Source organism: Kryptolebias marmoratus, linkage group LG4 (genome assembly GCF_001649575.2).
Source record: "Kryptolebias marmoratus isolate JLee-2015 linkage group LG4, ASM164957v2, whole genome shotgun sequence".
NCBI classification, from domain to species: domain Eukaryota; kingdom Metazoa; phylum Chordata; class Actinopteri; order Cyprinodontiformes; family Rivulidae; genus Kryptolebias; species Kryptolebias marmoratus.
Genome location: NC_051433.1, coordinates 27,701,287 through 27,717,411, shown reverse-complemented (window position 1 = coordinate 27,717,411; position 16,125 = coordinate 27,701,287). Strand labels below are relative to the sequence as shown.

The 16,125-nt window shown below is 41.5% G+C and overlaps 1 protein-coding gene across 3 annotated transcripts in view; it reads right to left on the bottom strand.

The window, feature by feature from the left end:
* klhdc8a (kelch domain containing 8A) overlaps window positions 1-16,125 on the bottom strand; it is a 162,633-nt gene that overhangs the window by 73,122 nt on the left and 73,386 nt on the right. Inside the window, exon 1 of one of the 3 annotated variants that reach the window (XM_037975461.1) lies at window positions 6,120-6,209. The exons of the other annotated variants lie outside the window; for them this stretch is intronic. The gene's annotated coding sequence lies outside the window, so the exon portion shown is untranslated. Of the gene's footprint in view, window positions 1-6,119; window positions 6,210-16,125 lie in introns of those variants that run through there. 3 annotated transcript variants of the gene reach the window in all.

Here is a 16,125-nt window from a genome sequence, read left to right as displayed (position 1 = left end):
AAAATTAAACGAAATAAACATTTGAAATATATGAGTTTGTATGTAATGTATGAATATAATATACAAGTTTCACTTTTTAAATGGAATTACTGAAATCAATCTACTTTTTCATGATATTCTAATTTTATGACCAGCACCTGTACACAACCCAGTAATTAACTGGACAGAGAGAAGGATTGAATCGTGGAGCCTTTTTTGCCTACAGAACTGTCTCCACTCTGCACTACCATCGTCCAGCTCCAGGGATGAGCCCGAACAGACGACAGATTTAACTAAGATCCTGGTTGAGTATCACCATCTTGCCCCGGTGTTTAGTAAATCTAAGGCATTATCTTTGCCACCACATCGACCCTATGACTGCGCCATAGAGCTCATCCCAGGAGAAGCTCTGCCATCGAGCCGACTGTTTAACCTCTCTGGACCTGAAAGAGAAGCTATGAAGACGTACATTGAGGACTCCCTTGCTTCTGGTATCATCCGTCCGTCCACGTCACCTCTGGGAGCGGGGTTCTTCTTTGTGCAGAAAAAAGACAAGAGTCTACGTCCATGCATTGATTATCGAGGATTAAATCAGATCACCATTAAAAACAAGTATCCACTCCCTTTAATAGACTCAGTCCATCAACAACTTCATTCAGCCACCATCTTCACTAAACTGGATCTCCGGACTGCTTACCACTTGGTGAGAATCCGGGAGGGGGACGAGTGGAAGACTGCCTTCAAGACCCCTCTCGGACACTTCGAGTACTTAGTGATGCCATTTGGACTCACCAACGCCCCTGTAGTTTTCCAATCATTAATTAACGACATTTTGAGACACTTTCCAAACATCTCTGTATTTGTCTACCTTGATGATATACTGATTTATTCACAGGACCCTGCTCAGCATCAAAACCACGTTAAGGCCGTTTTACAAAGACTACTGAAGAATCAACTATTCGTCAAAGCAGAGAAGTGTGAGTTCAGTGTCACCACCGTTAATTTTCTGGGCTTTATTTTTGGACAGGGATATTACCAAACAGATCCAGAAAAGATCCGTGCTGTTGCCGATTGGCCCACTCCCACCGGTCGTCGCCAACTTCAGAGATTCTTAGGCTTCGCCAACTTCTACCGCAGATTCATCCAAAACTACAGTAAGATTGCAACCCCTCTCACACAACTCACTTCCACTAAGCAATCTTTCATCTGGTCTCCTGAAGCTCAGTCAGCCTTCAGTGAATTAAAGGCTCGATTTATTTTCGCTCCGATATTACGCCACCCAGATCCAAGACTACAGTACATTGTAGAAGTTGACGCATCAGACACAGGGGTAGGGGCTGTTCTGTCACAAAGATCTGCAGAAGATAACAAGATTCACCCGTGTGCATATTTCTCTCGGCGTCTCACCTCGGCCGAGAGAAATTATGATGTCAGAAACCGGGAGTTATTGGCCATAAAATTAGCACTTGAGGAATGGAGACATTGGCTAGAGGGGAGCGAGGCCCCTTTCATCATCTGGACGGACCACAAAAACTTAGCATACCTACAAACGGCTAAGAGGTTGAACCCCCGAAAGGCTAGGTGGTCCCTGTTCTTCGAGCGGTTCAATTTCACAATTACATTCAGACCAGGCACCAAAAACGTAAAACCAGACGCATTGTCCAGGCTTTGGTCCCATGAGAGTTCCACAGAGCAAGAGAAGCCTATTATTTCACCATCCCTGATCGTTGGAGCACTCACATGGGACATTGAGAGGGAGATTCAGGAGGCCCAACAGAGAGAACCTGACCCCGGAGGGGGTCCTCCTGGCAAGACTTATGTTCCCACAGCAGTTAGACCTAGGGTATTGGATTGGTTACACTCTCAGCAGTTCACCTGTCACCCGGGAGTAAACCGCATGCTCAAATTAGCCACCCGGTATTTCTGGTGGTCTAACCTGGCCGCGGATGTTAAGGAGTTTGTCTGCTTGTCCCACTTGCGCCCGTTTTAAGGGCAGCAATCAACCTCCGGCCGGTTTACTTCAACCATTACCCATACCAAGTCGTCCATGGTCGCATATAGCACTAGATTTCGTCACTGGATTACCACCATCACAGGGTCACACAGCCATACTCACCATTGTTGACCGATTTTCCAAATATGTACACTTTGTCCCACTTCCCAAGCTCCCCACCGCCTTGGAAACAGCTGAAATAATTACTCACCAGGTTTTTCGCCTCCATGGGATCCCGGTAGACATCGTCTCTGACAGAGGACCGCAATTCACATCCCAGGTATGGCGTAACTTTTGTAAGGGATTGGGGGCTGGGGTGAGTCTCACGTCTGGGTACCATCCTCAATCGAATGGCCAGTCAGAGAGGTGCAACCAGGAGTTGGAGGTGGCCCTCAGGTGTCTGGCGAGTGATAATCCCTCCACCTGGAGTAAAAAACTAGTTTGGATCAAGTACGCCCATAACACGCATGTTTCTTCGGCCACGGGTTTGTCACCGTTCGAGGCGGCTCTGGGATATAATCCACCACTGTTTCCTAGTTTTGAACCTGAAATCGCTGTTCCTTCTGTGCAGGCCCATCTACGGAGATGTCGAAGCATATGGCGTCAAACTAAGAGGGCACTGCAAAGATCTATGGAACAAAATAAGAGGTACGCCGACCGTCACCGTTCCTCGGCACCTAAGTACAAGGTATGCGACAAAGTTTGGCTTTCCACCAGGGACATTCCTCTGAAGGGTACCTCGAGGAAATTGGCACCTCGCTTCATTGGACCTTTTTCTATCGAGAAAGTTTTGAACCCCACCTCAGTTTGATTAACCCTCCCGGCAGCTATGCAGATCCACCCATCATTTCATGTCTCCCAAATAAAGCCATTCGTGGACAGTCCTCTGAACCCGCCTACCGTCCTCCCCCCTCCCGCCCGGCTGATTGACAATCATCCTACATTTACGGTCAACCGTATTATTGATGTACAGCAGAGAGGTAGAGGATCACAGTTTTTGGTGGACTGGGAGGGCTATAGACCTGAGGAGTGCACATGGGTCCCCAGGTCCTTTATTCTCGATGCCACTTTAATCTCGGATTTTTATAGAGCTCATCCAGAGAGGCGTCCAAGATCGCCAAGGGGCGATTGTTAGGGGGGGGTACTGTGAGGATCTGGGTTTAGCTCCGCCTTTTGGGCGGCGCCATTAATCCTTACTCCACAGGTGTTCCAGATTCTACTGACGAGACCTTCCAACATTTAAGCAGCAGGCTGAGATCAGATCCTCGCTGGAGCATCGAACCTTCTGGGTTAGATTCTCCGCCTCAGCGTCTAACCTTGACTCCTGCTCCAAGTGTTAATTATGTTCTCTGTCTTGCCTACGTTTTAGGTTTTGCCACGCCACGACTACATACCTTAAGGACAACTTACCTGGAACCATTCTGATACCTACCTTGCTGGAACTGGCTCGTCACTCCTGGAACTATCTGGAACCGCTCCTCCGCAACAACTCACCTCCTGGACCTGTAAGAAAACAAGAGTCATTATTATCACCACCTTGCAAACTTCTCTGACCAACATCGTACCCGAGACTCACCCAGCTTCTCCTTATCTTACAGACTCCTCCGAGACCTGCCCACTGTATATAGCTTCACCTGTAAATAAAACTCACTTACCTTTATTTACGTCTCCGTGTCTGGTTTTGGCTTTGCTCTTTGGACAAACTATTCTGGGTTCTTGACAATTTACAAAAATTGTTAGGATATACAGGTGGACTATTAGAGAGCGCTTTCTCCTGCCAGCGAAGTGTTGTACAATCGCATCACCAGGGGTACAAAATACACTGCCTGGCCAAAAAAAAAAGTTGCCACCTGGATTTAACTAAGCAAATACTTACGAGCTTCTCATTTCTTAAACAACTATGTCGAATGACACATTCCGTGGTCGTGGAAAAGATGTCAGTCTGTTTGAGAAGGGTCAAATCATTTGCATGCATTAAGCAGAGAAAACATCTAAGATTTCAGAAACTACTAAAACTGGGTTAAGGTCCAAGGCATTATTAAAAACTGGAAGGATAGTGGGGACCCATCGTCTTTGAGGAAGAAATGTGGCCGGAAAAATATCCTGAATGATAATGATCAGCGATCACTTAAACGTTTCTTCAATTGAAATCAAATTGAAGAAAAACAACAGTAGAACTCAGGGCTATGTTTAATAGTGAAAGTAAGAGCATTTCCACACGCACAATGCGAAGGGAACTCAAAGGATTGGGACTGAACAGCTGTGTAGTCTTAAGAAAACCACAAATCAGTGAGGCTAACTGGGAAAAAATGCTTAAATTTGCTAGGGAGCATAAAGATTGGACTCTGGAGCATTGGAAGACGGTCAAGTGGTCTGATGAGTCCAGATTTACCCTTTTCCAGAGTGATGGGAGCATCAGGCAAAGAAGAGAGGCAGGTGAAGTGTTGCACCCATCAAGCCTAGTGTCTACAGTACAAGCCTGTGGGGGCAGTGCTATGATCTGGGGATTCTACAGTTCATCAGGTCTAGGTTTAACAACAGTATGTGCTCAAAGAATGAGGCCAGCTGACTACTTGAATATACTGAATGACCAGGTTATTCCATCAATGGATTTTTACTTCCCTGATGGCACAGGCAGATTCCAAGATGACAATGCCAGAATTCATCGGGCTTGAATTGTGAAAGAGTGGTTCAGGGAGCATGAGACATCATTTTTACACATGGATTGGCCACCAAAGAGTCCAGACCTTAACCCCATTAAGAATCTTTGGGATGTGCTGGAGAAGGTTTTGCGTAGCAGTCAGACTCTACCATCATGAATGCAAGATCTTAGTGAAAAATTAATGCAACACTGGATGGAAATAAATCTTGTGAGATTGCAGAGGCTTATCGAAACAATGCCACAGCGAATGTGTGCCGTAATCAAAGCTAAAGGCAGTCCAATGAAATATTAGAGTGTGTAACCTTTTTTTTTTTTTTGGTGGTCACTTTTTTTTCAGCCAGACAATGTAGTTCTTCAATTTATTGGTTGAGCAGCAATGTGACAGCAGTCTATGACTGAAGACACGCCTCTGCCTGCTAAAAATGCAGTGCAGAGGGTGGTGGTCGTTGTTCAGAATGGGAAGCGTTTTGTCCAGGGTCTCTTTGTCCAGGGTCTCCACGGTCACCAAAGAGTCCAGCTCTGTGCCCACCACATAGCCAGTATGTTCAGCTGTGTCATGTTCTTCTTCCTGGTGCTGCCTCCCCAGCACAGTAGAGGAAACTGGCCCCCACAGACTGAAAAATATCTACAGCAGCTTCTTGCAGATGTTGACAGACCCCAGCCTCGTCAGGAAGTATTTTGGCTTTAAACTATTGTTTTGCTAGTTTTACCTGCTATTTATCTGTTGTTGTGGTAATTTTGTTTTGTTTGGATTGTTTTAACTTAACATAAATCTTTATTATAGCCATTATAGCCATTAGCACCCAGCAGTGACTGATTTTCACAGAAAACACAATTTCTCTAGTTTGACATGTACATTTTCATACAGATTAAAACCCTTAAAAGTTAAATTTAAACTCATTAAGATAAATAAGAAAATATTTTTTAAAATAAAACCAAACAAACAAAACAACTTTCATCAATGACCTTCAAAGGTCAATATAGTATTTCTCCAATATAATAGGGCAGCAAAAGTAAAAATCACATTTCTCAAATGAAACAAACACACCATACTGCTCGTGTGAAACTGAAGAGAGATGGAAAAAGTAAGGTAAAATTGTTATGAAGGTGTGGTGCTCATTGGCAGTCTGCCACAGCAATCCCGGAGAAGCCAAATACCCCTGAAATAAGCCAAATTTTGACATTGATTTTGTGACTAGCAGTCAGGTCTCTCATAATCACCCTCAACGACAATTTACTTCTGTGGTTTGCCCCTTTTTCTTCTACAATCTATATCAAAGCTCATTTTAAAGTAAATGACATTTCCTATCCTACTGATTTTCTAAGGCGCTTCCTCTCAGACAAAAGTGTACTGACAGATTGCAAATCAGTTAAAAAAACAACAAGTAAACATTAAGAGTTTGTGTTAACCTAAGGCATTAAGTAAGCAAATACTTTTTTCAGCCTTTACTCATAGTTTGAAACACAAGAACGCTCATATCTTACCGTAAATACTGTACAAACATGGTAGAGTGCAGAGCATCAGTGTCTTCCTTCAACAACCAATGTTAGTTTCACTATGACACTTGACAAGATACTGCCAACATACAGACGGAGACCACAATCCTCTATAGAAAGCTGTTTGTTTCACACACACTGCTAGGCTGTTACCATGGCAACCAATGACAATAGTTACATGACAACCACATCTGACGTGATCTGAATAGGAAGAGATAAATGTCAGATTTAGGAGACAAGATTTTTCCACCATCTGATCTTCATGTCTGGCGTGTGATTTTTAAAACCACACTGTGGCATTGTCACAGAAAAATCCAAAAATGTACATGGATGTAATGAACTGTTTTTTTTAATGATGAAACAATAAAATTGTGATATTGACAGTTTTAATTTGATCCGAAATATGATTTGTTTGTTTTGAAACATGCTGTTCATTTTCTGAAATTGTTGAAGAGGTGTTATAAAGTTGCACTGCAAGATCTAATAAGTCACAATATTTATTGCCCACCATCAAAGGTGAAAAGATGGTGTTTTTGCTCATGATTGTGTCCATCTGTCTGTTAGCAATTTACCTCATGAACCACTGGATACATTTTGATGAAACTTGCAGAAAGTAATTATTGGGTGTACATCTACAACTAATTAAATTTTGGAGGAAACCTGATTCAAGTAGGCTGCCACAGCCAACTGATTTTTAAAAACACAAAAATAATTATAACTGATGATTTTTACAAATGTTTTTGCTAACATTTGGTGTGCTAGTGGCTGAGACTAATCTTCAACACATAGATAACAGACTACACAAATAAATATAAATAAAGACATAATAATAATAAATATTTAGAGTCAATTTTTTTGTTACCAAAAAAATTATAAAACACTAGACTGGTATAAATAAAATCTGTACTGGACCATATCTCCACTACTATAGACAGTGTCTCCACACAGAAGCATCATGTACCCCAATCAGAAACCCTGGATGAATAGGGATGTCCTTCTCCTGCTGAAGGCTCGCAACACTGCCTCCAACCCTTGACCCTCACCAGTTTGCGTATCATCAGAACAGGAGCACAGAGGATGCAATCTCCATAGCTCTGCACTCTGTCTTTTCACATTTAGACAATAAAAACACCTACGCCAGAATGCTTTTCATAGACTTCAGCTCAGCATTCAATACAGTCATCCCTTCTAAGCTCATTACTCACAGACCCAGGCATCAGTTCCCACATGTGTAACTGGCTACTGGACTTCCTGACCGGCCGGCCTCAACATGTACGGCTATCCAGCCATACATGTTGAGGCCGGCAATGTTCATCCGCCATCACCATTAACATCGGTGTACCACAAGGCTGTGTATTGAGTCCCGTCCTCTACTCCCTCTTTACCTATGACTGTAGACCTGCCAACGTCTCAAATGTCATCATTAAGTTTGCAGATGACACCACGGTGATCAGCCTCATCAAAGACAACGACAAGGCTGCTTATAGAGAGGAGATAGATCTTCTTGCTGAGTGGTGCGACATCAACAACCTTCTACTTAACACTGAGAAGACCAAGGAGCTCATTGTGGACTTCAGGAAGGATGCTGATCCACACCCACCCATCTACATCAAAGGGACAGCAGTGGAGTGTGTGAATAGCTTCAAGTTCCTGGGAGTTCACGTCTCCGCAGACCTTACCTGGACAACAAGCTGCTCCAAGCTGGTCAAGAAGGCTCATCAATGCTTATTCTTCTTGAGGATTCTGAAGAAGAACCACCTTGCACTGGACATCCTGGTTAATTTCTACCGCTGCACCATAGAAAGCATTCTGACCACCTGCATTACAGTCTGGTATGGGAACTGCTCCGCTTCTGACCGGAAGGCGTTGCAAAGGGTGGTGAAAGCCGCCCAGCACATAGTAGGAGCACCACTCCCTGCCGTACAGGACATCCATTGGAAGCGTTGTCTCAATAGGGCCGGGAGAATCATCAAAGACTCCAGTCACCCAGCATACAGACTTTTCACCCTCCTGCCCTCTGGCAGGCGCTACAGGAGCCTCAAGACTAGAACGACCAGACTCCGGAACAGTTTCTTTCCTACAGCTGTTAGACTCCTGAACTCTGCCTCCTGACACTCATTAGTAATTATGGACTGAAGACATACGCATGTACACACATACACACACACCCAAATACACCCACATACACACATACACATATCATCAATAATCTTGAATTAAACACATACATACACATCGCACCAATATTGTATATTGTATATCCACAATAACATTGTATACTGTACATAAACTTGTATATACATTTGTACATTTCTGCTCACATCTGTATATTTTTAAATCAACATATATATTATATTTACAACTTGCTTAAGCACGTCTGGATGGATGCAACATCATTTCGTTGCCTGGGACATGTGTAATGACAATAAAGTTGAATCTAATCTAATCTAAAATATCTCATGAGATCTTGCATAATGTCATTTACCATGTTTAACGAACAACATCTATAGTATAACTCTTCCATTTCTCAATATAAGATGATCTTTGTTTAAAACTTTGGCACTTAAAGGCAGTGTGTGATATGTATTCCTTCACGAAATGTTAAGGCTTTCAATTTTTCTTATGTGAATGTTGCCTTTACAGAAATGTCTGACAAAAATATTGAAACTATTTGTATTCTGAAAGTATGCCTGCTCAGGTAAAACAGAAAGCAAATGCAGTTGCCATTCTTCTGAAGCATTCACCGAAGCTGAGTAAGACTGTATGCTGATTAGCAAATGGTATTTACAAAGGAGTCTCCCTTGTCTTGAAATTAGTGATGTGCGATACTGCAAAATGTTATATCTATTTGATATCAAGTAAATACAGGACCTGTATCGCCAACATCACCAATACTGAGGTCAGCCTAAACAGTCTCACTTGGGGCAGAGCAGTGTGTCATGTTTTATCATAGATATGTTACATCTAATGATAAATTATCTGGATACAATTTTACCCTCATTTGCCCTTGTCATTGTAATCTAAGTAAAAGAACATTTTTGCTTAGAGTTGTTTTTGTAAGTCCAGCAGACACAAAAGCAAGAGAAAGAAAAATAGTGTAACAGAAACTTAAGTTTAGAAATAACTTATGTATCTTTGTGGCAAAATGGCCTTTTTGTGTTACTAGCATGTTTTATTTTACTACTTGCTGTGTGTTATTTTGAATTACTTGCATGTCTTATTGTAATACTTGCATGTGTTATTTTGGATTAATTTAACTTTGTTGGTTTGGATTTATTTGGGTTTGTTGTGTTGCATGTTTGTGATTTCTTTTGTGCATATTTGTTTGAGGCTGGGCTTGCCACCCACAATATGGCCAGAAATGCCCACTGACTGCTCACACAGGTGCAGTAGTATCAAAGGCAGAAATGGGGAAATAAAAAGAGCAGATCATCAGAGATGAAGGAGAGGGGGATAAGCCGGGGACAAGCTGGTTAGTGGATCAGCAGGAACTAAGGGCATGGCAATTAAAGCAGAAACAAAACAGGGGTAAAGACGCACGCCAGGAGACCTGTGAGGCCGTGGTGACAGAAGCGCAGCTGACATGTAGAGCCAAGCACCCAGCTCCAGTGGATCATGCATGATAGGAAGGTGTGGAGTCGACCATGTCTTATGACGAGGGTGGAGGGCCGAGCATTGGGGATCGCTGGAGGTTAAGGCCGCCAAGAAATGCTGTGAAGTAAAAAAGGCAGGACAGGACATAGTGGAAAACCAAGGTTTCCAGAATTTGTGTGAGCTCTTTACCCAAAATATATATAAATATATATAAAAACTCCCAGGGAAAAAACTGGCAAAGATTAATCTTGTAAATATGTTTGATGAATGCAAAGGAAAAGTAAGGGAATCTTTGCAAAATGCTTCTAGTGTTATACTTACCACTGATATGTGGACTTCAGTATCCACAGAGGAATATTTGACAGTAACATGACATCTCACTATAAACTGGCAAATGAGGAAATTTGTTTTGGAAACCTACACTTTCAATGGGCAGCATACAGCAGATAATATCAGTTTAGTGCTTAAACATATCACAGAAGAATGGGGCATAACTGACAAGGCTGTTGCAGTTGTGACAGACAATGGTGCAAATATGGTTGCTGCAGTGCAGAAGGATGATGGAGGCATTATCCATGTTTTACACATACATTGAATTTAACTGTAAAGGATCATTTAAAAACTGTGCCAGAAGTGGTGAAAGTGCCGGAGAAATACAGTGCAATCGTGTCCTTTTTCACCACAGCAGACAGGCCACAAAGAAGCTCAGGGGTATTCAACAACAGTTTAAAGTAGCACAGCACAAGCTAATCATGTCAGTAGCTAAAATCCAATTTTTTACATGCAGGGGATGCTCTGTGAGCAAAATGAATCTGTGACCACAGCCCTCAGCCTTTTAGGGAGGAATGTGCTTAAATAAGGAAGAATTATCCCTCGTCAAGCAAACAGCTGATGCACTATGGCCATTTGAAGAAGTGACATGGGAAGTTTCAGCTGAAAAAGTATGTTTCAGTCTCCAAAGTAATTCCACTTGTGTCACTCATTCACAGGGCTGTAGCAGCCTGTGAATGTCAAAGCAGCTCCCTTGCTTTGAGTCGCCTTATTGTGAAAAAGTGCTATATAAATAAATTTCACTTTCACTTGCTACATGTGACACCCTTAAAAGTTTGCCACATTTTGTTGTAAATATTTCCGTATTCAACACTACTGGGTGAAAGAATAAACTGGACAACTGTGGGTTTTCTTAGGGAAAAAGTAAGACATTAATGGCGATGTAATACTAAATGTTGCCACTGGGGGGCATCACGCCAGTGAACAGGTGAACTCGGGAGCCGTCTCCCCTCAGACTGGCTTGAGAGACAGCAGGAAGCACACCACGTGTTGCCGATCTCATCATTTCCCTGTTCTTTTCAGGTTAGTGGGTTACTTAATTAGCAAATATGTGACATTTACAGTTTCAGTGTAATCATAAGTTGTCCATTAATGTATGGGTTGTCTGGAAAATAGGAGTTTTCAGGGTTTTATTACCTTTGAACGTGCTGTGCGCGAAATGCTATTGTTTCGATTGTGTATGCTGGTGGAGCTAACCACGTGCACTGTAGATGTGTAGCGTTCGAGTTTATCCTGATTTCTTTTATAGAGCAACCGGTAAATAATTCATTTGTACTGTCTGTTCATTCACTAAGTTGGCTTCATGTTAAAGTTAGATTAAATAAGTGCACTAAAGTCTGCTACAACAGTCACTTTTGTATGGGTTTCCATCAGTGGCGCCAGATTCATTTTCTAGGTGGGGGGGGCACCGGAGTGATTCGTCACCTTATTAATTTTACATGCATCGAATCATCGTCTAACNATCAATAAAAATTGAATAATGAAACGCTTTTTCAGCTATGACTTTTTGTTCCAATATATTATTATGAATAATGATAATTAGTTAAACCAACCAACAGCTTTATAAATGACCACAATAAAAGTAAACACAGGTAAATAACATGCGCATGGGCATAGATGGAAGAATCCAACATCTGTGCAACAGGAATATACAAAGGCTTGTGCGGCGGAACTAATTAAGAGCATTCAGTATTAAAACAACATAAACTTTGTCAGACTTGGAACATATAACCAAACATTATATTAGTAAAAAGATTTCTTCCAAGGCTATTTATAAGTATGTCGCTCAACTATTTACATCCTAATGACACTAATAACGACTAATGATGACAATAAGTTTCAGAGCTCAGAAGTATGCCTCCCTTTGCTGACTCGCGAAGCAGAAGCTGCGGCATACTTTGCTGAGGTCCATGTTATCAGTTAAGTATATGATATTGATATGATATTGCACCATTATTTTTTTGACCTAACAGCAAAAATGATCCGCTCTCTGGGCGAAGTGGAGCATTTGGTCTGACTGGAGAAGCCGTTAACGAATATGAGCCGAAAACATTCTTTTCTCTCTCTCTCTCTCTCTCTCTCTCTCTTTTCATCCCAATGGTGCATTGGAAAGAAAATGTCGCCACAGATGCTGGAAATACTGCATTTAGACCAGATGTGGAAATAAAATACAGAATTCCAATGTCATTTTTGACAGAATTGTTCCAGACACGGACGTATCAGAGCCAGACCTTTTTTTCATGTGTTAATATTCCCTACACCGATTCCGCGCTATCGCATCTGCAGAAACTTTTTGGTGACTGTTATGACCCTGGACTGGAGCTTTAAGAATTTGGTCCAGATCTCAATGCTGTAGGTTTTATTTGTGCTTCTGTCTCTATATAAACACAGAGACACGTTAGTCACAGTCTGGTCGCGTGCAGTCTGTGCAGCCGTCTGGTGGGAACACGCAGCGCACTGGCAGGGCCGGAAAGTGGGGGGGGGCAATGGCCCCCTGGCCCCAGTGGTTCCGGCGCCTATGGTTTCCATTGTGTGAATATTATGTTCAAGGCAACATGTTAAACAGCCATTTGGGACAAGTCTGTATGACTAAAAAAAATAAATGTTTGTTAAAAGACAAGTACTAACAATTGAGCTGTAAGCCAATTAAACTAAGTGAGTTATGCACATCTGGTAATTTGTACTTTAAAAACATTGTTCACAGCGCATTTGCACTATGTGAAAAGAAGACTTTTTTCGTTTTGACCTTGGATTGTGATTGGTAAATGTTTATGAATAACTGAAGATTTATTGTTAAATGAACAGAATGACACAATGATGTTAATAAATCAGACTGGCTTGAGAGACAGCAGGAAGCACACCACTTGTTGCCGATCTCATCATTTTCCCTGTTCTTTTCAGAACCACTTTTAATCTGCTGACTGGTCTCAGGCCTGGGACCTGTTAAAGATTTTAAGTTGTTCTGAAAAGAACAGGGAATATGATGAGATCGGCAACAAGTGTTCTTTTCAGAACAACTGACTGGCTGACAAGCTGACTGGCTTGCCATCCACAGCACCCAAGAGCAGAAAGGACAGGTGGATCCAGCACCAGAAGGCAGCAGCAGTCCCAGGCAAACAGACACAGAGCACCACCCCAAGGCAGCTGTGCGTCCACACAGAGGTAGGTCGCCAGCGAAGCACAGAGCCAGCAGCCTCCAGGACCCTGGATGTTAGGATGGATCTTGGTTTTGGAGACAAAGACAATTTGGAAGTAATGAAAAAATGTATCCAGATGTTTATCAGACAGGACAGGCAGCTCTAGCCCCAAGCTCAACAGCACCTGTTAGCTTTACACCATGGCCTTCTCCCTCAGAACCTTCTACCACAGGACCTTCTATCTCGGGGCCAAACCAGAGTCCTGGGGGGATTTTTTGTGTTTGAAACAGCATTTTGACATATTTTGTATGATTGTGTCCTCTACGTTGTTTTTTCTGCTGTTGTTTTAGCTTGGCTATATTGTAAATGAGGCCGATACCTCAGCGTACTTCAGAGTTCAAAATAAGTAAATAAATTACTCTGATGTCTTGTATTCTCTATGAAAATATCATTTGAAATGCAGTACTTTTTTAGATTTACTAGATACATTAGGTGTATTTGTATCAGTATCGGATTAATATCGTAGGTACCAGCTTGAATTTTACTCTGTATCAGAATCGTAAAGGAAATCGGTGGTATCGAACATCACTAGCTAAAATATTTGCGAGGGTTCTCAATTTCTCTGTGTATTGCAGAGGCTAACAGTCTTGTCGCTTAAATTTTGAAGATGTTTAAAGAATTTGTGCAACATATTTTTCTCTCATAATAGTTGCTGATTGATTGTGGGTGTTTCTAATTTGTCTCAGTTTCTGTAAATTTAGAGCACTACATCTGTATTATAAATAGCTTCCAATTCAAGTAAGGCTGCTGCAAGTACTTGGATTATTTATTGGCTACAATAGTAGACCATCAACACCAGATCCCTCTAGGTCTGTTTCAATCTCCACTACTCTTCTCCCTGAACACTAATATATGCATCACCACCCATCATCCCATCAAGCTCCTAAAATATGGGGATAATACAACTCTCATTGGACTCATCTCCAGTAGGGACGAATCCACATACAGGTAGGAGACTGACCTCCTAGTAGACGGGTACAACTAGAACTAGAGGTTAGCAAATAAAATAGTTGATATTTGCCATGTTTTTTGTAAGTAGATGCAATTGGTCATGCCCACACATACTTCACCAATTTTCAACTATGTATATTTTTGGGCAGCACAGAATTGTGGCTGCTGTTCATAAACGGAAACTCAAGCTCAGGATCAGCAAACCAGATGCTTGTAATGGTTCCGAGGACGCAATGCAAGCTCAGAAGTGGTAGAGTTTTTTCTGTTGCAGGTCCACAACTCTGAAATGGTTTGTCGCTACTATTAGTTGCACTGTCTCACTTAGTGTTTTTAAATCTCATTTAAAAACACACTTTTAGTCCGTGGCTTTCAATCCAGTGTGAAATGTTGACTTTGACCTTCTTGTGCTTTGAATTATTTATCGTTTTTATTGTTTCTCATTTTTACTTATGTAGATTTATGTATTCCTTTATCCTGTGCTTATTTGTTTGTATTGAACAGCACTTGATATTGGCCTTGATTTTGTTTTGTAAGGCTATAGTGAGCTGCTGCATGAATGTATTTATGTGCACACAGGTTTAATTCAAATTAGTTTCATTTCAGTTTATTTATGTAGTGCCAGATCACAACAAGCCATCTCAGGGCACTGTGCATAAACATTCACATACATTATAAAATACCAATTAGTAAAAGTTATTAGTTCAATCTAAGGGTGGCTGTAGTAGATTGGTGGTCAGTGCTGTGGTCTTGTAATCCTGAGGCTGCAGGTTTGATTGTGACAAGAAGGGAATCCAGCATAAAACAATTGCCAAATCGTTTGTGTGAGTTTGCTCACTGTGGCAACCCCTAAAAAAGTTAGCACCCAATAGAACAACAACAACATCAGCTCTATCTAAGGAAGCCAGCTTCACTTTGAATCTTCACTTTATCACAATCTCCCACCCTGAGCAGCACGTTGGCAACAGTGGAAAGGAATGACTCTCTTTAAACAGGAAGAAACCTGCAGCTGATAGGTTTGTAGGATCGAGGATTTGGACCCAGAATGCAGACTGACACAGGGAACTCTAAAAATAAACTAATGTATTAATAAAGAAAACACAACAAAAGAGCGTAAGTGGCAGCAAACAAAAATAAACAGCAATCACAAGGACCATGAGAAGAACTAAACCGTACAATTCAGGGACAATGAACCAGCGAGTAATGGAAGCTAAGGAAGAGATTATATGGATTGAAGCTGATGAGGAAGTGGACACAGGTGACATATTACTAAAACAGGTTCAGATAGGTGAGTCAGGCCGACTGGAAAACTACTGAGCTGAGGGCAGGTTAATAGTGGCACAGAGAACACACAGTGCACAGAGAGCAAAACTATCGAAGAACTTACAAAGACTACACAGAAATTAACAATATTATACACAGAGAATAAACTAAACACTGTGATAACTGTCATGTATGTCTGTGTTGTAGCTTTGTCTATTGGTTTTGTTTCCCTTTGTCACCATTCACCTCCCCAGTATTTTTCCACCCATGTCTGCCACGCCCATCTCCACCTGTCAGTAATTGTTATCTCTCACCTGTGTCCACTCACCTTGTTATTCCTCATCCTTTAAAACCCGGTCATTTTCTCCACCACTCCGCTGGATCATTGTTGTGTTTGTTAGGTTCATATCCTGTCTCTGGTCCCTCCTTGCCTTGCCATTTAGTATTTTTGTTATAGTTCGTTTTTGCTGCCATGACAGGTTTTGTTTTGTTCTTTTCTCTTTAGTTAAATAAATTTATTTATTTATTTATTTCGAACAGACAGTAAAAACAATCAAAAAAAAAAAGAAAAGAAAATGAAATACAATGAAACAAACTTAAGAAATAAAATGTATAACAAAATTATTCTGCCCATGTGACATGCAAATTTTTTTTTTTTTTTT